The sequence below is a fragment of the Lactuca serriola genome, chromosome 8 (genome assembly GCF_051521515.1).
Source record: "Lactuca serriola cultivar US96UC23 chromosome 8, Lser_US96UC23_V15, whole genome shotgun sequence".
NCBI classification, from domain to species: Eukaryota; Viridiplantae; Streptophyta; class Magnoliopsida; order Asterales; family Asteraceae; genus Lactuca; species Lactuca serriola.
In genome coordinates, this window is record NC_136415.1 from 184,099,176 (window position 1) to 184,121,979 (window position 22,804).

Sequence of the window (22,804 nt, forward strand, 5' to 3'; positions counted from 1 at the left end):
CCATACAACATAGGCGGAATACTAACTCTACTGGAACGTCTAAGAGGTAAGGACTTGTCAATCGGTTCAACAAAAGTTTCCTCCTCAGGTTGATCGCCAGTGTTAGAGGTTCCTTCATCGTTCGATTCTTGAAGCTCTTCAAGATCGATTTGCCTCCCACTGTCCTCTTGACTTATGAGTTCTCACTCTCAGAAAACCCCTCTCCTCGCAACGAAGACAACATTTTCACTCGATCTATAGAAAAGATATCCAAATGACTTTTGTGGATAGCCAATGAAAATACACCGCTCACTACGAGGTTCGAGCTTGTCATGAGTCTCTCGTCTTACGAAGGCCTCAAAACCCGAAACTTGATATGTGCCAACGAGGGAGCTTTCCCTATCCACATCTCGTGAGGTATTTTGGCAACCTTCTTTGTAGGGACTAAGTTAAGGATATGGGTGGCAATCTCTAAGGCATACCCCCAGAATGAGATAGGTAGCGAAGCACGACTCATCATGGAACAAACCATGTCTAGCAAGGTTCGATTACACCTCTCAGCCACACGATTCAACTGTGGTGTCCTAGCTGGCGTCAATTGCAAAACGATTCCACATTCCTTGAGGTAGTCATGGAATTCAAGACTAAGGTACTCTCCACCTCGATCGGATCAAAGCGTCTTGATTTTCCTGCCCAACTGATTCTCCACTTCTCGTTTAAACTCTTTGAACTTTTCAAAAGTTTCTGACTTATGCTTGATTAAGTAGATATACCCATATCTGCTATAATAATCGGTGAAAGCCACATAGAAGCGGCTCGCATCCATTGTGGTGGATCTAAAGGGCCCACACACATCGGTGTGTATGAGATCCAATAAACCCCCACCCCTTTCACAAGAACCAGTGAAGGGTGACTTGTTCATCTTTCCAAGTAAACAAGATTCGCACACATCATTGTCCCTAAGGTCAAATGACTCCAACATTCCATCCCGTTGGAGTTGGGCTATGCGTTTCTTGTTGACATGTCCAAGACGACAATGCCATAAGCGTGCTTTGTCCAAACTATTGGAAGAATCGATATGCAACACATCATTTCCTGAGTTGTGTACAACCATCAGAGTTTCATATCTTCCATTATAAGGCAATGCTTCAAAATAGAAAACACCATTAAGAAAAGCATTAATAGAACCTTTTTCATTATCAAACGAAAATCTAAATCCTTGTCTATACAAACCATGAAAATAAATGATGTTTCTTTCCATTTCTAGAGAATAGCAAAAATTATTCAACTCTAGTCCTAACCCACTACTAAGCACTAAAGAGCAAACTCCAATCTTGGTGACAAGCGACTATCTTCTGTTCCCCATGATCAAGTTTATCTTCTCATGCTCCACATCCTTATTTCTTCTTAGGCCTTACAAATCAGAACAAATGTGAAAACCACATCACGTATCAAGAACCCAAGAAATAACATGCGATGAGTTATTAGATTGAATAGTATAAGTACCTGAGAAGAGCGGCTTGATCTTCCCATGCTTGATATCTTGTAGATATTTTGGGTAGCTTCGTTTCTAATGCCCCTTCTCATGGCAGTAGTAGCACTTTGCATCCTTCGGGTTGGAGGTGGGTGCAGCGGGACCAGCCTTGGTTCCACTAGAAGAGGTGACATCATGGGACTTTCCCTTTTGGTGGCTCTTGGAAGGAGCATTCCTCTTCTTACCCTTCCCCTGCCCAATAGCCAAGACGGGGATAGCTGTAGCAGGAGTTGATGCAACAGATTTGTCCTTGAGGTTGCTCTTAGCAGTCCTCAACAAGCCTTGAAGCTTGATCAAGCTGACCTCCTCTTTGTTCATGTGGTAGGTCATGCAAAACTGGTTGAAACACGGTGGCAAGGAGTGAAGGATGATATCAAACGCCAGCTCTTCATCGAAGTTAACATTTAACTTCAGCTTGCGGTCGACATATTGCGCATCTTCTGCAGATGAGCAGTGACAGACTCTCCGTCTCACATCTTGGTCGTGATCATCGAAGTGATGATCTCGTACTTCTCCTGCCTTGCACTTTGGTGGTACCTTTCCAATAAATCATGGTTCATCTCATAGGGATAGTAGTCCTCATAGGACTTCCGGAGTTTTGCAGTCATAGTCGCGAGCATGATGCAATGGACTTTCGTAGGATCTCGCTCGTGGGCCTCAAAGGCAGTGATCTCCTCGGGAGTAGTAGTGTTGACATCCACTTCTTTCAGCTCCTTGTCTAGGACATACTCCTTGTCCTCGTAGCGGGTAACCATTCGTATGTTGCGGATCCAATCATTAAAATTGTTTCCATCGAAGATCACCTCCCACACAAATTCATGAGTGAGAACGAGCCGAAAGTATTTGAGCCAGAAGCGTTGTTGTTGTTAGACATCTGAAAAGGAAAAGAGACAAAGTTTGATTAGATAAGAATCCCCGATTAAACACCCAAATGAGAAATTAGGGATAGGATCCAACAACATTATTTGCAATTTAGAAGAGGGATGTCGTAATCTAAACAAAAAATAATTTGAAGGTAAGTGAATGACAATTCACTAATTTCCACCATGAAAAACAAAAACAAAATTAAGTCTTAAATGTATTGAAAATTCCTAGATCCTTTGAGATTCATTGAACTTTTCAATGGCATGTTTAAATCTCGATATGCCCTTCAAGTTTGTAACTGGGATACTGAGGATCACAAACAAGGTGTGAATAACCATGCAAATGTACATGGTGCCCCCAATGTTACTGTCACCTAATCAATGTGCCGGTTAGCCACACACGCTCCATTGATCTATAACAAACATTGAGTCGCCCTTTTCCACCTTTGCTTAGACGCAAATTAGTGTGCCGGTTAACCACACACGCTCTACTAACATTTATCAAGGGTACAAAGTTTAATTTCATGGAATAACATCAAATTCACAATTTTCCTAAAGTAACTAAGATTGGGAATTTTCTAAAAATATTTAGTTACTTTATTGATCATTATACTTTTAATGAGGAATTAGTTTCCCTATCCTACCCGTTCGGCTAACGACCATCCACCAACCAAGTAAGCGGTGGGTGAGAGTGGACACCCATTAAACGGCCATTTTATAGGCCATAACCTTTTACCCCCGTTATAGATCGGCTTCGTGAATGAGGCCTACTAACGGTAAGACTAGCATTTATCTTATACATATATAACAATTATTCTTATAATATTATAATAGTATATGAGTGAATTTTAAACTTGTAAATTCTAGGGTTTGGAATTTAATTATTTCAAAATTAAACTTTTAATCAAAAATTAAATTCCAAAACTTGAGGGCAAGTTCTGAGACATTTCAAAACTATCTAGATCAAAATTCAAATAATATAATTAAAAATTTAATTGGTAATTATCTAATTTTGACCTAATCCAATTTCATGCAAGATAATTGATCAAATAATTCAAATAATTAGGGTTTATCAAATAAGGCAATAATTATCTAATTAAAAGATAAATATCTTTTATTTTGACTAAGATAATCACATGGAATCTGTAAAATCGGATTTTATCAATTAAAAACATTTTTGGTAATTATCCCAAGTCAAAATAAGCCAAAATCCCAAAAATCTATATGTCTGACAGCCTGACTCGCCGAGTCCCCATTTGGACTCGTCGAGTTCATCTTGGGACTCGTCGAGTCTGTCAGGCAGAAGGCAGAAAAATTGAATTCAAGCAATGAACAAACATACAATGCATCAAATACAATAGAAACCAAGCAAGGATCTGATAGCACTGATGGGTTTTGAGCAAAAGAACATTCCTATGTGCACATGCAAAACCCTAAAGCTTTGGATCAAGGTTTCTCTATTGTACTTGCAAATTTATCCAAAGCTTGCAAACCCTAATCTATCATACTATAAAATTGAAATCTATAACTATAACAAGTTTAGATTATTACCTTTTGATAGTAACAAGAATCTTTAATCTTCAAGAGTTTAGTATCACAAATGTAATACCTCTAATGGCTCACAAACACCAAGGCAAGAAGATGATCAAGAAGAGAGGGAATGGAGGCACAATTTCTGCTATAGGAACTCTAGGGTATCTTATGGTAGCCAAAAATTGAAGCCCTAAGGGTCCTTAAATAGCTGAGCTGCTAGGGTTTCAGTCAAAACCCTAATTTGATAGCTTAGGTCCTAAGCAGCTCTAAGAACCTTCTGGAATAGGGTCCTTGGAAGATTTCCAAGTGGGCTTCCACCTTGAAATCGTCCACTCCCTTAATCCATAAGATCCACAACCCAAATTCAATTATCTTATAATTGGCAATTCTAGTCCCCTTTATTTAATTAATCTCTTTTAGCCACAAAATTAATTCTTAATTAATTCTTGACTAATATTAATTAAACTATATGATTTCTCTTTTTAATATATTATTCATATAATAATACCCTCTCTCTCTCTCTCTCCATAAATCATCCTGTCAATTTGCTTTGGTGAAGGCAACCCAAAAGCACCATGCAACAACCGGGTCAAGTACGTACCAAATATAGTTATGGACTTAGACACTAATCCAACAAAAATTTCAAAATTTCATTGACACTTTCAATGTTTGGACAAGCGCACACGACCTTCATCATCATCTGCTTGCTACCACTCCTTCCCTAGAAACGGAAGCGATCGGACCCAAGAGTCCTTCCATAAACAACTGCTATTCCTACTGAGCAACAGCAACATTTCTGAATTCTGACTTTGTTGTTGTACAAATATTTATAATTTGTCTACTGATCTTCCAAACAATACCGGTAAATTATCCCCACCAATGACTCAAAACAACAATCAGACAAACTAAATTGAGCTCAACAAGATGTGTCCTACTCATAACTCTCGGCATGTAAAATGGCATATAAAAATCCTTGATAATATAAAGCAGACAATAACAAAGAACAAAACCAAGGATAATGCTTACACATACCATCACATGATTCCAAAGCATATATATATATATATATATATATATATACTGATAATAAGGCATGAAGAATACAAAAGATAACATACATGCGACAACATCTGATGTAACTCTAGCCTCCCCTGACTGACACTGCAATGCTCGACTTCTTGCTATCGGGCCTCCTACCCTACCCTCACGACCGTCAGTGATCATCAAAGTAACTGGAGCAGGTGCACTCACTGCTCCACCCCTCAACATCGGATAGTCGGCCTTCTTGTGGCCTACCTGGAGATCGTGAAAATACATTGGAACGGACCCATGGAGGTATTCCCTACTAAAATGGCCGATCTGACCACAATCGAAACATCCCCGAACTGTCTCCCGACATCCTCCCTCATGGGTCCTCCTACACTTGGTACAACGACCCTGACCCGGATGGTCTTCGAAATGTGAATCCTGAGTCTTGGGCCTCTTCGCCTGTCCCACTGCGATCTGAATCTGCTCTGATTTCCTCTTCCCGAGGTGCTCCAAATCGATCTCCTACTTACAGACTCTAGCAATCATATCATTCAGGGTCTCGCACCCTGAAAAACTCATAAACTCCCTGATGTCGTCCCTCGGCATATCATGATACCTTAAATTCTTCATCTCATCGTCCGCTCCATACTGTAGAACCAACAAAGCCTTCTCCTGGAACTTGGTAGTGATTTCTACCATAGTCTCAGTTGTCTGGCGAAGGTCCTGAAACTCCCCCGCCAACTGTTGTACCTTAATAGCCGCTGTAAGCTCTGCCTTAAATCGGATCACAAACTCATTCCAAGTAATCGTCTCCAGGGCTTCACCTCCCAAAGCAGAGTCTACCTCCTCTCACCAATCCTGAGCTCTGTCCTTCAGAAGGCAGGAAGAAAATCCGACCTTTGACCCCTTGGGGCAGAAACCCATCCGGAAAGCGTTCACCATATCCACTAACCATCTCCTACTAGCAATGGGGTCCTTTTCCCCAAAGAACTCTGCTAGGATGCAAAGTCACGCTTGGACGTATTTTGTGCTTACCCGCTTCTATTGTGTAATGAGTTGTATTTCCTATAAATAGGAAGTGAGTGACACTCATTTATGTAATGATTATTTTGGAGTGTTAGTTTTAGAGAGAGAAATAGCAAACCCATTTGTACTCTTTCTTTCAAAAACTAATGAGAGCTTAAACGTAGATTTATTTACTCCATGTGTTCATGATTTGTATGATGATTCATTAGATCTTTCATATTCCGCATTTGTCATCGTAATCTTTTAATTGGATCCAACATATTGGGCCCAAACAATTCGATATTGTTCATCCAAAGTTCACTTCTGATATTCACACGGTTTGTGTTTCTAGATCGTATCAGTTCTTGATTCAATTGTTTTTAATCGATTAAAACTGTGAATCAAGATTTTTGATCGATCGATTGTTCATGTCTCGAATTTAAATCTCGTATGTTTTACAATTTGTATATTGATTCGAGAATTTATTTAGTAATTTCTTGATTCATCCAACCCTTTTGGATCATCTAGATTCTAAATTGGGTAAACAACACAAAAGACACTCAGTTTACACCAAAATTCTAATTTGACACTGTGTTTTTTTGTCTCAAATTTGACACTGTGTTTTCTAATTTGTTACAATTCTGACCACTTGACCTGTCAACCAGGTTACATGATGACATGGCATGATGACGTGCCAGTTCTGATGACGTGGTATGCTGACATGTCAAAATTGAAAATTTTTTTCCACAAAAAACACTAAGTTTTTATTTTTTTTCGATTTTGACACTAAATTTAATTTTTCTTTCAATTATGATACTATGTTTTTTTGTTCCAAATCGAACATCATTTATCAAATTTTGTTCAGTTTTGACCATTTTCCATTTGAAACCATATAAATATACCTTTTTATTAGATTTTAAACCGTATAAATATATTTTTTTCGTTTAAAAACCACATTTTTAGTTAAATACACACACACACACACACACACACACATATATATATATATATATATATATATATATATATATATATATATATATATTTACATTCAAAGAATAATATATAAATTTGCATTAGTTATATCATGAGAATCAAACTAACCATAAACTTCTAATAAGATGTAAAATTTCACGGGTTGCAAATTTGACATCCGGGTTTTGATCGACTACACACCTTCAACCCTTCAGACTCATTTTAAAGTTGCGTATTTAATATAAAGTACGATTTTTATATAATTAATACATATTTATATATAAAATTATGGTTTGAATGTAAAAAAAAACATTATATTTATACAAAACTATGGTTTTAATTGAAAATTGTCAACATTAAACAAAATTGGAAAAAATGATGTTCGATTTGGAAAAAATTCCAAAAAAACAGTGTCAAAATTAAAAGAAAAAATTAAACTTAGTGTCAAAATCGAAAAAAGTGAAAAGTTAGTGTTTTTTGTGGAAAAAAATTTCAATTTTGACACGTTAGCGTATCATGTCAACATCATCAGAACTGACACGTCATCTTGTCACATCAGCATGTAACATGGTTGACCGATAAAGTCAGCATTGTAACAAATTGGAAAACACAATGTCAAATTTGATAAAAAAAAAACACAGTATCAAAATAGAATTTTGGTGTAAAGTGTTTTTTTGTGTTGTTTACCTTATAAATTCTTTATGCCTGATTTCTTCATTGATTCCGATTGTTGGTTTACACTATCAATATCATTATAATCGATTGATATTTGGATAAAATGAACATCGAAGTAGATACCAGGTAGAATCAATTTGATGTTTATAGTGGTCAACGAAGAGAAAAGTCAAAATTGAAGGTTCTATACTGAGATGTGAATTGGAATCAAAATTGATTTCAAAATTGGTTTGTTCGATTACTGGAAACTGAAATGAGATCGAATGTTGGATTTTGGTGTGTTGGTCGATGCCAATGTTGATTTTAATCGATGGCACTCAGATTAATAGCGAAATCTTGTTGTGTGGTGTTCTAAGGATCCATCGTTGATTCGATTTTGGGGTCAATGTAATGAAAAGCGAAGCCATGAATTTTGAGGTTTGATTGATGTTGGTTGAAAGCTTTGAAAAATAGATGGGTTTGTAAACATGTTGATGTCGATGACTTGATTTTGAAGTCTAAGAATCAATTGATTTCGAAAGTTGGATATTGATGGTGAGTTTTATGTGTAAAACGAAGTCTAGTTAATGAATGATTGTGGATTCGATTTTGTGTAGTCAAATGTGAATCGAGGTTGAAAGGCTGAAATCGAATGGTCAATGGTCGATGGTTGAAAATGAAATGGGTTTATTGGAGTCGAATGATTTTGGAAGTCGATGTTAATTGAAGAATTGATATTGGGATATCGATTGTTGATGTTGGGTCGAGTGCTGTTGGTTTTTGGGAAGGGTGTTGATGATTATTGACTGAATTTCGAATGCGTGTGTTGGAGTCGACATAAAAAAGTAGATGGTCACTATGATTTTTGGAGTTGACTTTGATGATAGTCGAATTTGGCAAGGTGGATTGATATTAAGTTCGTTATTGGTGTTTTGGGTTGGGGTCACAAATCGAACAACCTAAAAACGAAGGCAATGGATTCGCGCTTCGTTGTCTAGCATACATATTTCATTAATGAATAATTGAGATTAAAAGCAAAGGGTTGACAACTAAAAGCAAAGCGGGTACATGAAAAGCGGATTCATTACCTAGGTAACGAAGTGAAGAAGAAAGCAAAAGTGTCACTTCACATCCCTCGTCTTTCAAAGAATTGGCAGTTTTAGTCCACATTTGACATTGGGATAAAAGTTTGTGTTAAATACAGACTTTTTGTTTCGCTTCCCTGATGTTTCGAAGACTTGGCAGAAAGTAACTTCGACATTGGGGTAATTTTCTGAGAAATGGGAAGAAGTTTCATGTTCATTCCCTGAAGTTTATGCGAATTTACATTTTTGCCCAGTTTCGCAAATGGGGTAAAGTTTCGCATCTTAAGTCATTTTTGGCGCAACGGTCCCTGTAGAATTCTGTTATTGACAGTTTTTACCTGGATTTTGGAAATTCTTGCAACTCTCACCCAAAAGTCGAAAATTTTGTCAAAAATTGGAAAATTTTCATGACTTTTTCATGATTGTTTTTCCATGAAAGTTTTTCTTGGTTTCATTTTTGGCACACATCAAGGGGGAGTTATGTGAAGAATTTCGAAATTTACAGTTTCTACCCAAATTTCTGAAATTTTGTCAAAGATGGTCCGTGAACGAATTCGAAAACTGAAGATTTTTTGGATTTTCCGGATTTTTGCAAAATGTTTATGCCATGTGTTAAGAGGGAGATTTGGATAGAAAAATTCCAAATTTGAGCGCTTTCTCATTCCTTTTTGGTTTTATAATCATTTTTCGATTATTGAGAGAAAGGAATAAGAGACTAATTGGACTTAGTCAAAGTACCTACTAGGATAAGGTGGTGAAAAGATTCAGCATGCAGGATTCTAAGAAAGGTGACTTACCGATCCAGAGTAACACCAAACTGAGTAAAACTAAGAGCCCGAGTACAAAGGCTGAGATAAGTTGGGTACCATATTGTTCCGCTGTAGGCTCGATCATGTATGCTATGACTTGTACTCGCCTTGATGTGGCCTTTGCTTTAAGCATGACAGCAGATATCAAGGGAATCCGGGCAAGGCTCACTGGACTGCGGTGAAGAACATTCTCAAGTACCTGTGAGGACTAGGGACTGGGTCCTTACTCTTGGTGGGAGTGATGACTTGAGAGTAGTGGGGTATAGTGATGCTATCTTCCAAACTGATAGGGATAATTTCTACTCTCAGTCGGGTTGGATCTTTACCTTAAATGGAGGAGCAATTACTTGGAAAAGTTCCAAGTAGGAGACAGTAGTTGATGCAACTTGCGAATCAGAGTACATAGCAGCAAGCGTGGCGGCGAAGGAGGCTGTATGGCTGAAGAACTTCATTAGAGACCTTGGACTTGTACCAACTATAAAGAAGCCTATGGAGATTTTCTGTGATAATGAGAGTACAGTTGCCTTAGCCAAGGAACCAAGGGATCATGGTAGATCCAGGCATATCGACAAAAAATACCACTTCATTAGACATCGAATAGAAGAAGGACTCCTCGTTGCAAAGAGGGTATCATTAGATGAGAACCCAACAGATCCCCTCACGAAGGGACTGTGTAGGGTTAAGCAGTTACAACATGCAAGGCGCATTGGGTTGAAGGATGATATTAGGTTTTAGTAATTAGATAGCTTTCAAAACTTGTAATAGTTGAAATGTAATTGACATTTGATGTTTAAATAAAAGGTGTTTTTATTTACTAGTATTTTAATGTCTTGTGTCAATCATTTACTATTGTTTCAGTTTGCATGTTTTGACTTCCAGAATAATTATGTTATGGTATATCATATTATTCAAACTGTCCACAGTTGATCATACTTTGGAAGTAGGTATTGAAAGAAGACTATCATGAATTGGGTTTGTAGATTTGTCTGAATTGTATTAGACATAGCAATTCTTGTTGCAACATTCATGAGTGCTCATAAATTCTGAGTATTGGATTCAACCCACGCTCACTTGTATCACTTCATGGAATTTATCTCGAGTGATCGTGAGACGGTAATATCATATAAGTCTTCAAACCAAGATATATGAGTTGTGGACTATGAGTTGTTGTACATTGATATTACGAAAACGCATCAGTAACTTGATGTTATAAAACGTGTTGTGTATAATTTAATGATTAGTTAGTACAAGCATATGAGTCGAAGTTTATCTGTTCCTTTTAGTCCTTGGAGGATTAAAAGCAATATCTTGGGCCCCTCGATGATTTTGTTTTGACTTATGTGTCGGGCCCGGTCAGAACTGAATTGATGTGTTCAATTAAGTTCTATGTCAAACAAATCAGAAATTGGGAAACAAACTACTGGACAATAAGTACAACATTGTTCCATGTATTTTTCCGGATGGTATCTTGAACAGAGGATTATATGATCATTTATACCTCTAGAAGATAGATCAAGATGGACAAATTCAGGATCCACAAGTTCCAAGCTAACGAAGACTTCTCCTATGAGCCCCTACCTCTTCAATGTGTACCAAAACACTCCAAATCACTCAAAAGCATCAAGAATTATCAAATGAATGCTAGGGTTTCAGTTTTCAGGTTAAGGTTGATGGAGGCTAAAGATAATAGGGTTTGCACATAAGTTAAGGCCTTTAAATAGGCTTAAATATCCTAATTTAGGGTTTTCACCTTACCGAAGTACGCCCAATGTACTCCTAGTACGTCCAACATACTCCAAGGTCCACTACTAAAAAAACAGTCTTTTACGTTGCGCAATGTGTGTCGTAAAACGCTCAGACGACGCGTAAATGCGTGTCAAGGAAGGCCCTGTCATAACGAGAGACGACACGCTTTTGCGTGTCGTCTATTTACGACACGCAGTTACGACACACAATGCAAGGCCCTGTCATAAAGGAAGACAACACACATTTGTGTGTCGTAACTTTATGACGCGCGTTTAGGACACACATTGCATATCATTAAATCCCCTGTCATAAATGTAGATGACACGCATTTGCGTGTCATAAACTTCAACAACCATTTACGAAGTTTATTTTCACTAATATGTAAAATACAAATAATTATTCCAATAATACAAAATAAAATACCATAAATAACAAAGATAATTCATTTCACTAATATGTCAAATACAAATAATTATTCCAATATTGAGTAAATGTAATAAAAAAAATGAACTCAAGAGAAGTAGAATTTATATACAATTACATTATCTAGCTTACTATGTGCCAAGAACTCTCTTTGTGTTTGCTTGAGTCTCATTTCCTCCAAAGCTTCTAGGCATGCCAAAATATGATATCTAAGGGTTTATGTCCACCAACTGGTATGGATGGCAAGTAAGTGCTTGGATCATTAGCTAGTTGTTATGCTATCCAGTGTACTGTATAAAACAACAAATTCACCTTATTACTCAATTGATGTTAACTAATATAAAACAAGTAATGAACTTACTATTAAGCAAAGAAAGAAAGTAACCTTATTTTTTTTACATGAAAGAGTTGAAAGAAACAAAAGAATCAGCTGCTAAGTTAATGAGTCCATTATCCCGAATTCTAAATGAATCCAGATTCAAGCTCTCTAAATTATTTAAATCTGCATCAAGAGGCACAAAACACCTATATATGAGGATAATCTTCTAATTTTAATATTTTATACACATCAAAAAGTTCAACTTTATATTTAGTATAAATATAAATAAAAGATAATGAAGCACCTTTCAGAGGTATCAAAATAGCATCTGAAATATCATTGAATGCCAAATTGAGTTAAAGCCTGTAGCCCTAAAAGCATCCAAGAAATTAAAATTAAAATTATATTATAAACTAACATATTTAACAAAAAAAACTTTTTAGCTTTAAGCTACCCTGAGGAAGACTTACTTGAAAATTTATCACACCCGTTATCAGTCAAATTACATCTGCTTAAATTCAGATAAAGCAGAGTCACAATATATGCATTAAAAAATTAAAAGATTTGGTAGTATTTGAGTAAGAAAAATAACATAATAATAATAATAATAATAATAATAATAATAATAATAATAATATGGATTTCTTATATATTAATCAATCCCTCTTAATTTACCAATTAAAATTGATCTACATATCTCTTGATTTCTATTTTGTTTGAGGACTACAAATGCAAGTCAAACAACACAAATGTAAATTAGTAAAAGTCAAACTGGATTCACCTTTCAAAAATGTGACCCCATGATCTGTCACCTTGCTGGAAGAAACTTCCAACTCTTTCAAATTTTTTAGCTCTATAAACATAAAAAGATATGAATCATCAGCATAACAATAAATGATTTAACTGAAAAGTCCAATGCTTACAATAGTTTTAGTAATGTTAAGAAAAATGAAAATTCCATATAAATTTGTGTTGATATTAAGACCATTATGTTACCTGAGAGAGGTTCCATATCATCATCAATAATGCAATTGCATTAGTTAATGTTAAGCACCTCAAGGTTTGGTAAACCTGTCACAAGCATAATTACATATGAAAATAAAAAGGCAAAAAAAATATTTCTTAAATTCTATGAAAGGAAAGTATAATACCATTTAGATGAACAAGTCCACCATGGATCAATGGGCATCTTTCCAAGTCTAAATATAACAAGTTGACCAAATTGGAGAGCAAACTCATTCCATTTGCAGTGATGTTGTTGTTTCTTTTCAAACTCAAAGTTGTTAAGTTAGAAACACCTAAAACGAAAAGAAAGAAAAAGTTGTATATAGCTAATCTGATTTTTGGGGTGTGAAATTACCATTATGACACTTGTCACCCGTAGACCTGCAGGTCCCACTGTAGTAAGGTGTGGGGTGTCAAACCCAATATAGATCTATACATAACTATCACGTTCTCCCTACAAGAGACTCTGGTTATAACTACCAGGAATTTTAATCCGTACTCTAGGAGTACTGAGAAGAATGTCTCACAATTTAAGTTAACAAGTTTACGTGTGGTGTGCGTGAGTGTAAAACCTTTTTCTATGGGAATAAAACTTTCTGAAATGTGTTTGTTGTGTTAGTGGAAACATAAACCATACCTATTATAGTTTATCAAAACGTTTAAATGTAATAGTTATAACTTTGTAACTATGGTTAACTACTGTATTTGTGAAGGTAAAAACTCTTTTGTTTACTGATATGTATATATATATATATATATATATATATATATATATATATATATATATATATATATATATACCTTTTACTAAAGTGAAATAACACGCAATATAACAACTAATTAATTACCATACTTATGAAGGTAAAAATCCATTTGTTTTCTGATATATGCCAATACACCAAGACGAAATGACATGTAATGTAAAAACATATATTCCCACAACGATACACACCTTGCTCAACAAGTTACAAGGTGCAATGAAGTTGATAGCGTTTTTCTAGTGTTTACATTTCTATTACTGTTCTTAGAAAATTTATAGAAAAATCATCAAAGGTCCAAATCAGAATCCGTAAATTCTGAGAGTTTGGGAAATGAGTCTAGTTTGTTCATAAATTCTATTATGATTTTTAATGACATCCAACTTGTGTGAATAACTCCATAATCACACACTGGTCCGGATTTGCTCTTGAAATGATAGGCAGTTTTGTAAAAATCACCATAAATTGTAGAAAAATCGTGTGGAGATGTGCAAGTAGTCATTTTAAAGCTAAGAACTGGAACTACTTGCACCTAAAATAGTTTTGAAAATTAAAATGTTTAAGTTGCCTAAAACAGTCCGTGAATGGAGATTGAACTTTTCTGATGAAGGCTGTTAAATGAGTTTAGTTGTGTTCTTGGTGTTTTAACTTGTATTCTGTAACATCCGGATTTCTAGATATATTATTTTATTCATTTATTTTGAGTTTGGGAGGAACTCGGCGAGTTGATGCTTAGACTCGCCGAGTAGGACCGCGGGTTCTTATCCGGATTGGTGACCAGACTCGACGAGTTGACGAGTCGACTCGACAAGTCCACGCTGTTAAGTGAAACCCTAATTTCTCGGGTTTGGGATCTATTTAAAGGCTCTTATAGCCTTCAGTTGCGGCTACCAGACCCTTGAGAGAAACCCTAAGAGAGCTAGAATGTTTGTGAGGAAGGAGAAGCCATTTTTGATCCTTGTGTTGGTGTTCTTGCAAGAAGAAGGTGACCAAGACAAGAGGGAGCTGAAGAGGGTGCTATTATGTAGATTTCAGAGCCCAGGGATTTCATATTTGAGGTATAGATTCGATCCTTCTTCAGTTTTGGTGTTAACCTTTGGAGTTAGGGTTTTCTAGACCCTTTAGAGGCTTGATTGGATGAGCATTTGGTCCCTTCTCATATTGAGGCTTTGGATCTGGATCCAAAGAGGTCCAGAGACCTTAACCCTTTGATCTTTATGAGTGATATTAGGAGACATGAGCTTAGGATGTCATATTTGAGGTTATTTCTCCAAATAGAGCCTTTGGGCCTTTGCATGAGCATCAAGATCTGAACTTTACATAATTATCATGCTTGGGAAGGTCAGATCTATGGATTAGAGGAACAGATCTGACCTCAGGAGGTCATTTGAGTTTGAGCATGGCATGAACTCGACGAGTAGGATTAGTTTTCCCCATGAATCACACAGTTGGTGACTTGCTGAGTTAGGGAAATGACTCAGTGAGTCAGAGGGGATTTAGAGGACCTCAGTTCATGACTGAACTCGCCGAGTCAAGAGCCTGACTCGACGAGTTGGGTCGGGTTGTCCCGCAATTCACAACCAGAGATGACTTCGAAGAGTGGAGGGTTGCTCCAGTGAGTCAAGTGAAGACCAGGGGTGAGGAGGACATGCATGGACTCGCCGAGTCATATTTGTGGACTTGACGAGTCTGGTCAAAGGTTTGACCGTTGACTTTTGTTGACTTTTAGGGTTTGGTCAACAATTGGACTTATGGACTGTTTGAAGGGTAAAATGGTCTTTTAGCCTTCTTAGAGGACATGTGAGGATCTAGTCTAGCCTGGAGAGCCGTTATTGATTGAGATGAGTGTTTATGTGTTTAGGCAGAGGCTAGATCAGGGTTTACGCGAGCGAGATATTACCGAGACATCCGAGGTGAGTCCTCTCACTATACTTTACCATGAGTTGTAATTAGAGTTATATGGCAGAGTTATTATATGCTATTTATGTGATGTGTTGCGCTGCATTATTTCTATGTGATTTATGTTGTGTGTATATCAGAGTTAGAACCGGAAGGTTCACAGAGTTAGAACCGGATGGTTCCCAGAGTTAGGACCAGAAGGTCCACAGAGTTAGGGCCCGAGGGCCCCATAGAGTTATAGCCTCGAGTGGCTAGTATGTGTTATGTGCAGTATTCTGGTGAACTCACTAAGCTTCGTGCTTATAGTGTTTTGTGTTATGTGTTTCAGGTACTAGTGAGGATCACGGGAAGGCGCCGGCATGATCAGTACACACACACGCGGAGTTTTATTTATATGTTATGATCTTGGGATTTTTGACTTATGTTTAAATATATGAAACAATGTGTTTTATAACATTGTGAATTAAATTGTTCTTAAAATGTGAAAAATTTGTTTGAAAAATTTACGGTGTTACATATTCCCCCCCTTAAAACTTAAGAAAAACATGAAAAGATAGGGGTATGAACTCACTTGTGTGATTTCAGTGGATGGATGTTGAAGGAGAGAAGTGTTCAACTCAAGAACACTTGAAGGATTGCTTGAGGATTCGAGAATCTAACACCCTATAGATGAAGTTTGTGTAAGGAATCAATGATTTGAGTAAAAGGAAATGTAATAACCTTAAGGAGGGTGATGATACTTACCAAATGAAGGAGAAGAGCTGGAAAATGCCTTGGAAATCTCGAATTTGCGTGAGAGAATTTGAGAGAAAAGTGGGTTTGATCTTTGGTGGAAATGAGAGAAGTGAGTGAGAATGAAGAGAGAGAGAGAGGGAGTTGTTCCAGCTCTAAAACGTGAGTATGAGTGGGAAAAGTACCCTTGAATGACCAGGTATGGTGGGGAGGGGTGTGAGTTAGTCATGGAGTGGGTATGGGGGTGGTTGCTTGTGTCTAACATCATGACAAAGACAACATTCCACCACAAGAACTTATTTAATGGATTTTATTCTTAAATAAGGATTTCCTTAAAAATATGCGTATTTTATGAATATACGGGGTCTTATATGTCAAAATATAAATTTGGGTGAAAATCCCTCGTTAAAATAATGAAAAACGGGCTTAAAACAGAGTCGGGGTCGAAAACCGGGTGAAAAATGGTGAAATCCGAAGTTCTGGGCGAAGTCTCGGTCTCAGCAGCCTAAAACCGGAGTGGCTTGGTCGCATGACTGCGGTCCGAAGAGAAGGGGACTGCGGTCCGAAGGCGAGGCTCGGATGCTGCGGCTTGGTTCCGGGTTCAGTGGCTCCGGCTTCGTGGCTACGGTCTTGACGGCTGCGGCTCAGGGCTTCGGCTGGATGGTTGTGGCTACTAAGGGCCTCGGTTCATGCTACTTTTGGTCCAAGAGGGTTCGGCCCTAAGAGGCTTCGGCCCTATAAAGGGGGTTTCGGGTCTTTTAGGGTATTTTACCCGTTCTAACCTCGTTTTAAGCGATTTTTGACCCGGTTAATGGTCGTGATGGCCCAAATGATTAAAATAAATCAAAAGGGATTTTGAGAGAGATTTGGGAGAGATTTGACATACTTGGAGAGATTTCACATATAGAGAGAGATTTGGGAGAGATTCCACATTGTTGGAGAGATTTGGGAGAGGTTTGACATACTTGGAGAGATTTCACATATGGAGAGAGATTTGGGAGAGATTCCACATTATTGGAGAGATTTGGGAGAGATTTAACATACTTGGAGAGATTTCACATATAGAGAGAGATTTGGGAGAGATTCAACATTCTTGGAGAGATTTGGGAGAGATTTGACATACTTGGAGAGATTTCACATATGGAGATAGATTTGGGAGAGATTCCACATTCTTGGAGAGATTTGGGAGAGATTTGACGTAATTGGAGAGATTTCACAAATGGAGAGGGTTTTGGAAGAGATTCCAAATTCTTGGAGAGATTTGGGAGAGATTTGACATACTTGGAGAGATTTCACATATGGAGAGAAATTTGGGAGAGATTCCACATTCTTGGAGAGATTTCTCATACAAAGAGAGATTTGGGAGAGATAGAGTGAAAGAGATTGAGAGAGACTTCTTTTGAGACCTTTTGAATGTTTGGCTCTGTAATTCAAGGTTCGTAAACCTCGTTAAGTCTTGTTATGACTGTCATATGCCCCCGAGGGTTAAGGAAAAATGTTTTATCGAGTAGTTTCATCACTTGCCCTGATTAGCGTTTAGAGTTTCTGAACACGTGAAAACTCTCAGTGATACCTTACATTAAGGGTGTGAGTTTTTTAATAAGAAACATAATGAAAACCCTAGCATACAAGGGTTAGATGAGTTGACCGGTTTGACTTGTTGACTTTAGTTGACTTTGACTTGACTCGAAATTGACGGTTGTCACATCATCCCCTCGTTAGAGGGAATTTCGTCCCGAAATTTTCATTTTGATTGAGGATTTAAGAGTTCGGGAAGAGATGTGGGTACTTTTCGGTGTACTAGAAATTGGTATGGCGGGGACCAATCCTCCTGATGTTAAATGAAGACCTTGGAATTTCTTATTGTAACTTGAGCTAAGTCGATTTAAAGGAGTTATTGTTTTGAAATGATAGTGTATTCTATGTGTGCTTTTAGGCTCTCCGCTACAAAGTGGAGACTCTCGTTCATTTACATTTCGCTAAGTGGTAAGTAGGCATTCCCACGCTTTACCAAAGTTAATCACCCAAGCTATTAACATGTCGTCCAAGGTTTGAACAGTCCCTTTTGTTCTGCCCGTTGGTTTGCTGTTGGTAAGCCATACTCAAGTCTAACCTAGTTCCCTGTAAGGGTTGCCAGGGCCGCGAAATGAATCTACTATCTCTGTTAGAGATAATAGATATTAACAGACCCTGTGGTCACATAATCTCTTTGATGTATATTCTCGTCGATTCCTCCATCCTGTCGGTTTCTTTGATTAGTAGGGAGTGTGCGGATTCGGCCAGTCTATCGACGGTTACCCCAATGGTATCGAGACCATCCATTGTCTTGGGTAGCTTGGTTATGAAGCCCATGGTTAGTCGCTCCCACTTCCTTTCAGGTATCACTGGTTGTCGTAGGAAACACGAAGATTGTATGCTTCGTGTCGTAGAGATGGTGCCTCTAGACCTCTAGGGTGAACACTACTGCTCCTAGTTTGAGGTCATGCGTTACCTAGCCGACCCCATACGTATTTAACTGTCTTAAGTCATAAGTAATAACTTCTCCTCGGAGCGCTGCATAGGGCCTGCTGTAGTGTTCCTCGATTGCTTAGCTCGGTAGGAAGCATGTGGGTTTGGTTTACGCGACTAGACTTATTCGGATGGTAGGACGTTCACTCTTACTCCTGGGTAGCCTTGACCCGAAGTTCATGGCAGGACTCGTACCTGGTCCATCTATCATTAACTTTCGCATATAGGTCGTATGTACTCAAGGTTGGAAAGACAATTGGATGGGTGACTCTGCCCCAAATCCACAACCAGACAATGAACAGGAAATAGGGTGGAAGCACACATCCAATGTCCGTAGAATCTTAATTATACATTACCCTCGCATATATACGTAGTAGTGGTAGACTAACCATATTCGTCCCAAGCTTCTATGCTTGAGCCTTATTTGTTACATGCTTGACATTCCGGGAGGGTCTTCTGGTATTACTTTTGGTGAGGTTTCGGAGGGTATAATACTCCTCTGGTGAGTGTTTTTGGGGTTTCACAGTGAGAAATGACTTGGAGGTCCGTGTCGGGTTTATGTTTATGAGAGATGAAGGTTCTGATACTCAGCTGGTTAGATGGAGGGTCTTCTCGTAACATAGGTAACTGATAAGGTGATGACCCAAACCAATCCATATCGAATGACGAAACCGGATTTTCTTGATGACATATGTATTAATTCGTATTCGTAATAGGTATTCATTAGAGTGGTAGTGCATCCTGTGTTTCTTTTTAGTGTTTTTCCGTTTTGATTGATGTTATTGTTACTGCAATTGATTCATACCACGATATCTCGTGCTGAAAATAAGCGTGTTCTAATAGCTAGTGATGATACTTTATATCGTTCCCCTCGGCCGATCATTCCATAATCGATCGGTATATGGAATTCGCATATCATTTGATATTGACGAATTCGACGAGTGAATGGTTCTATCAAAATACCACCACTAGACATGGAACATAAATTAGGATGGAATTATTCGCTTTAATTATGTAGCATTTTGATTTTAATTAATCCTGATGTATACATCATTTCATCACAGCCCACCGGCAATGATCCTAAGGTCATATATGAGTGTCTTTGATTTGATTGTATGAGAGAATATTTTAACTACTTTCCGAGAGGCAGTAATTTTAGCAAACATACCAAATCCATTACAAACATATGGTTCTTAAACGTTTTCGTTGTTGGAAACATTACACAAGTCCTAATAAGTTTCCTTGTTGCTTCCGCTGGTTTAGTTGTCACACTCCTCCCGTTCCCCCATCATTCCTCTAAGTTGGGCAGTCTCTCTTGAAGTGTCCCATTTCACCACATAGGTGGCACGCTGGACTTACGTTGATATTGGTGGTTGAACTGATGTGCTGAGTCGGGGTTCTGCAGGAGTGAGCAGTATGTCCTTTCATGTTGCAGTTGATACAGTGTGGAATCCGGCAAGCTCCTGTATGATGGTAGTTACACTTGTTACACTTTGGAAGTGTTCCCATATATTGCCTGTCTGGTGCTCGAGTGACAAATGTCGTGGCTGATGTCAAGGTATGCGTTGTGACTGTTGTCGCAATTGTAGGGACAGCCACAGATTAATGTCCCTTAGTGAATTTTTGGGATAGGTTGCACTTCTCTATGTTCCAAATCTTCCGTTTTTTGCTCTTAGGTTTGTGGTCTGAGGTATTTTCGTTGGTAGACGCCCGCTGGTGTTCTTGATTGTTATTGCTGTTAGTATTTCCAGTACCATTTCTGTGCTCGATGGCATGGTTAGCGTTGAGTTGTGCCATAACGACTGCTACAGCTACCGTGACTGCAGCTTGAAAAGTAGCAGGGTCTATCTATAGGGTTGGCGCCTTGCTAGTTGGTTGGTTGCCTCTTGGTGAAGACATAGCTCTGTTTCATGATGAAAAATGACTTCGTGAGTAGGGATAATTACCTCAGGTGCATTCTTACGATTCATATCCACATATATAAATTTTTGCACATTGGTGTACTATTCTTAGTGTTTCTGCTAACGTTCTTGAGATGGAGTTATGGTAGTGGGTAGAAGTAGGTTTCATACGGGCGTTAAGCTTTACTCATCTTAGGATGATGTTTGTCCAAACACACTTAGCTGAGGCGTTTTTATGGGATCCGGTGCATTAGTGTTGGTATGATCGCACCCTATAGGTCTACGAAGAAGGCACTTCTCGACCAAGGTGTTTAAAGGTGAGACGGAAATAAGTTTTTAGAATGGCTATACGTCGCGAGTTTTCTAACTAAGTTTATCTTTGTTCATTTTGTAACGTATTTCGGTTGTTTTATGGTGTTCTGAAAAACATTTCATAACGAGAGCCTATATATATGATAAACTCATGTATTTTAGTAGTTCTGTATCCAAGTGAAACCTTGAAATTTGATCCAAGCTAGGTATTTCTTACAACCATTTGATGTATGCTTAGTGGTATGATTAAGACTTAATAGACCTTTGAGTCCGATGGGTCTGTCGTAAACCCATTTTGTTAATATGATTCTGGAAATTTTTGGTTTCAGAGAAAATTTTGACCTAGATGTAGGCCTACACCAGATTATTGTAAGAAAAAGTTTTGATAGCAACAAGATCTCTTGATTAGTATAACCGCTTAAATCGCACTGTGGTGCTTACACCTAGAATAGAGTAGCACCAAAGCATACTCATGAACTTAATTTACAAAGTCTTGAGAGCAGTATGAACTCTACTCACGATAATCCGTACCTTGTGATGCCTGAGGCAAAGTCGATGCATCTTGCAGCTTTGCCAATCGACGTTTGGCTGCAAGCATCCTCTCTTTGAATGTCGTGTGTCTACCCTGTTACTCTCTTACCTCTGCCCGAGTGGCGATAAGGTCCTAAAAAGAGAGTTGGTCTCTTAAATAGTAGTCTCTTTCCGAGTCTCGGGTACGTGAGACGGTGGGGTCCATAATAGCGCTAAATTTTTGAACTCAGTTTGCAATCTCCCTGTGTTAATCCCCGATGTTTGCGATCTGTCAGGTCTTCTCCGGGAGGGCTCTGTCAGTCGGTCCCCCGTGGTTGAGGTCATAACACCCTCGTTTTTTTTCCACATGGTGATTGTTGTCGTTGCTGTCGACTCAAACCCTCGATCACGGTTGGCCAATGGGGCACAGGTTCGATGTAGTTGAAACGGTTCGTGGGAACCCTGGCTATACATGGAGGGTTGTTTACCTCTGGTTCCTCTTCTGACTCTTCTCATAACCATCCACCATTTCTCTAGTTGGGAAAGTAGGGGCCGCCTGGTAAGTAGGATCTTGCTATGTTATACGTGCGAGAATAAGAGTGGAAGAGATAATTACTAGGCGTCTAACTCTATATTTAATTACTTATAGGGGTGATCCTTATCAGTCATGTCTATAATAACTTAGCGCATACCAGTTACACATAATCTGGGATAGAACAGACCTTCGAATAAATGACTCTACTCTAAATCCACAACCAAACAAGGAACATGAAGTAGAACAATAGTCATAGATTCTGAGTCTATAATAGCTTCAATTATGTATAACCTTGGCGTATGCACTCAGTCGTTAAGGACCTACTAATAGGGGTCTTTAGTTTTCACATAAGTTGGTTATAGCATTACAAAATACTCCTATAGTATTTTAATGTTTGACTTGTGCTTTTCAATGTTTGTTTGTAGATAGATTTGGTAAGTTTTTAGACTTGTTGCAACGCCACAACCATTCCCGGGCATATGCTAATCAACTCTGGGTTAGACATAGTTGATCAGGCTATGTCCTTCCCAGACCTGACTATACATCCCCAAGCCTATCTGTGCCATTCAACAATCATTACTTTTGTTTTGTTCTAGAATGATGTTGACCTTAGTATGTATGCATGCATGTATACTTTTAACAAGAGACTATTTATTTCTAAAAGTATAGTCATTTTAAAATGTTAAATCA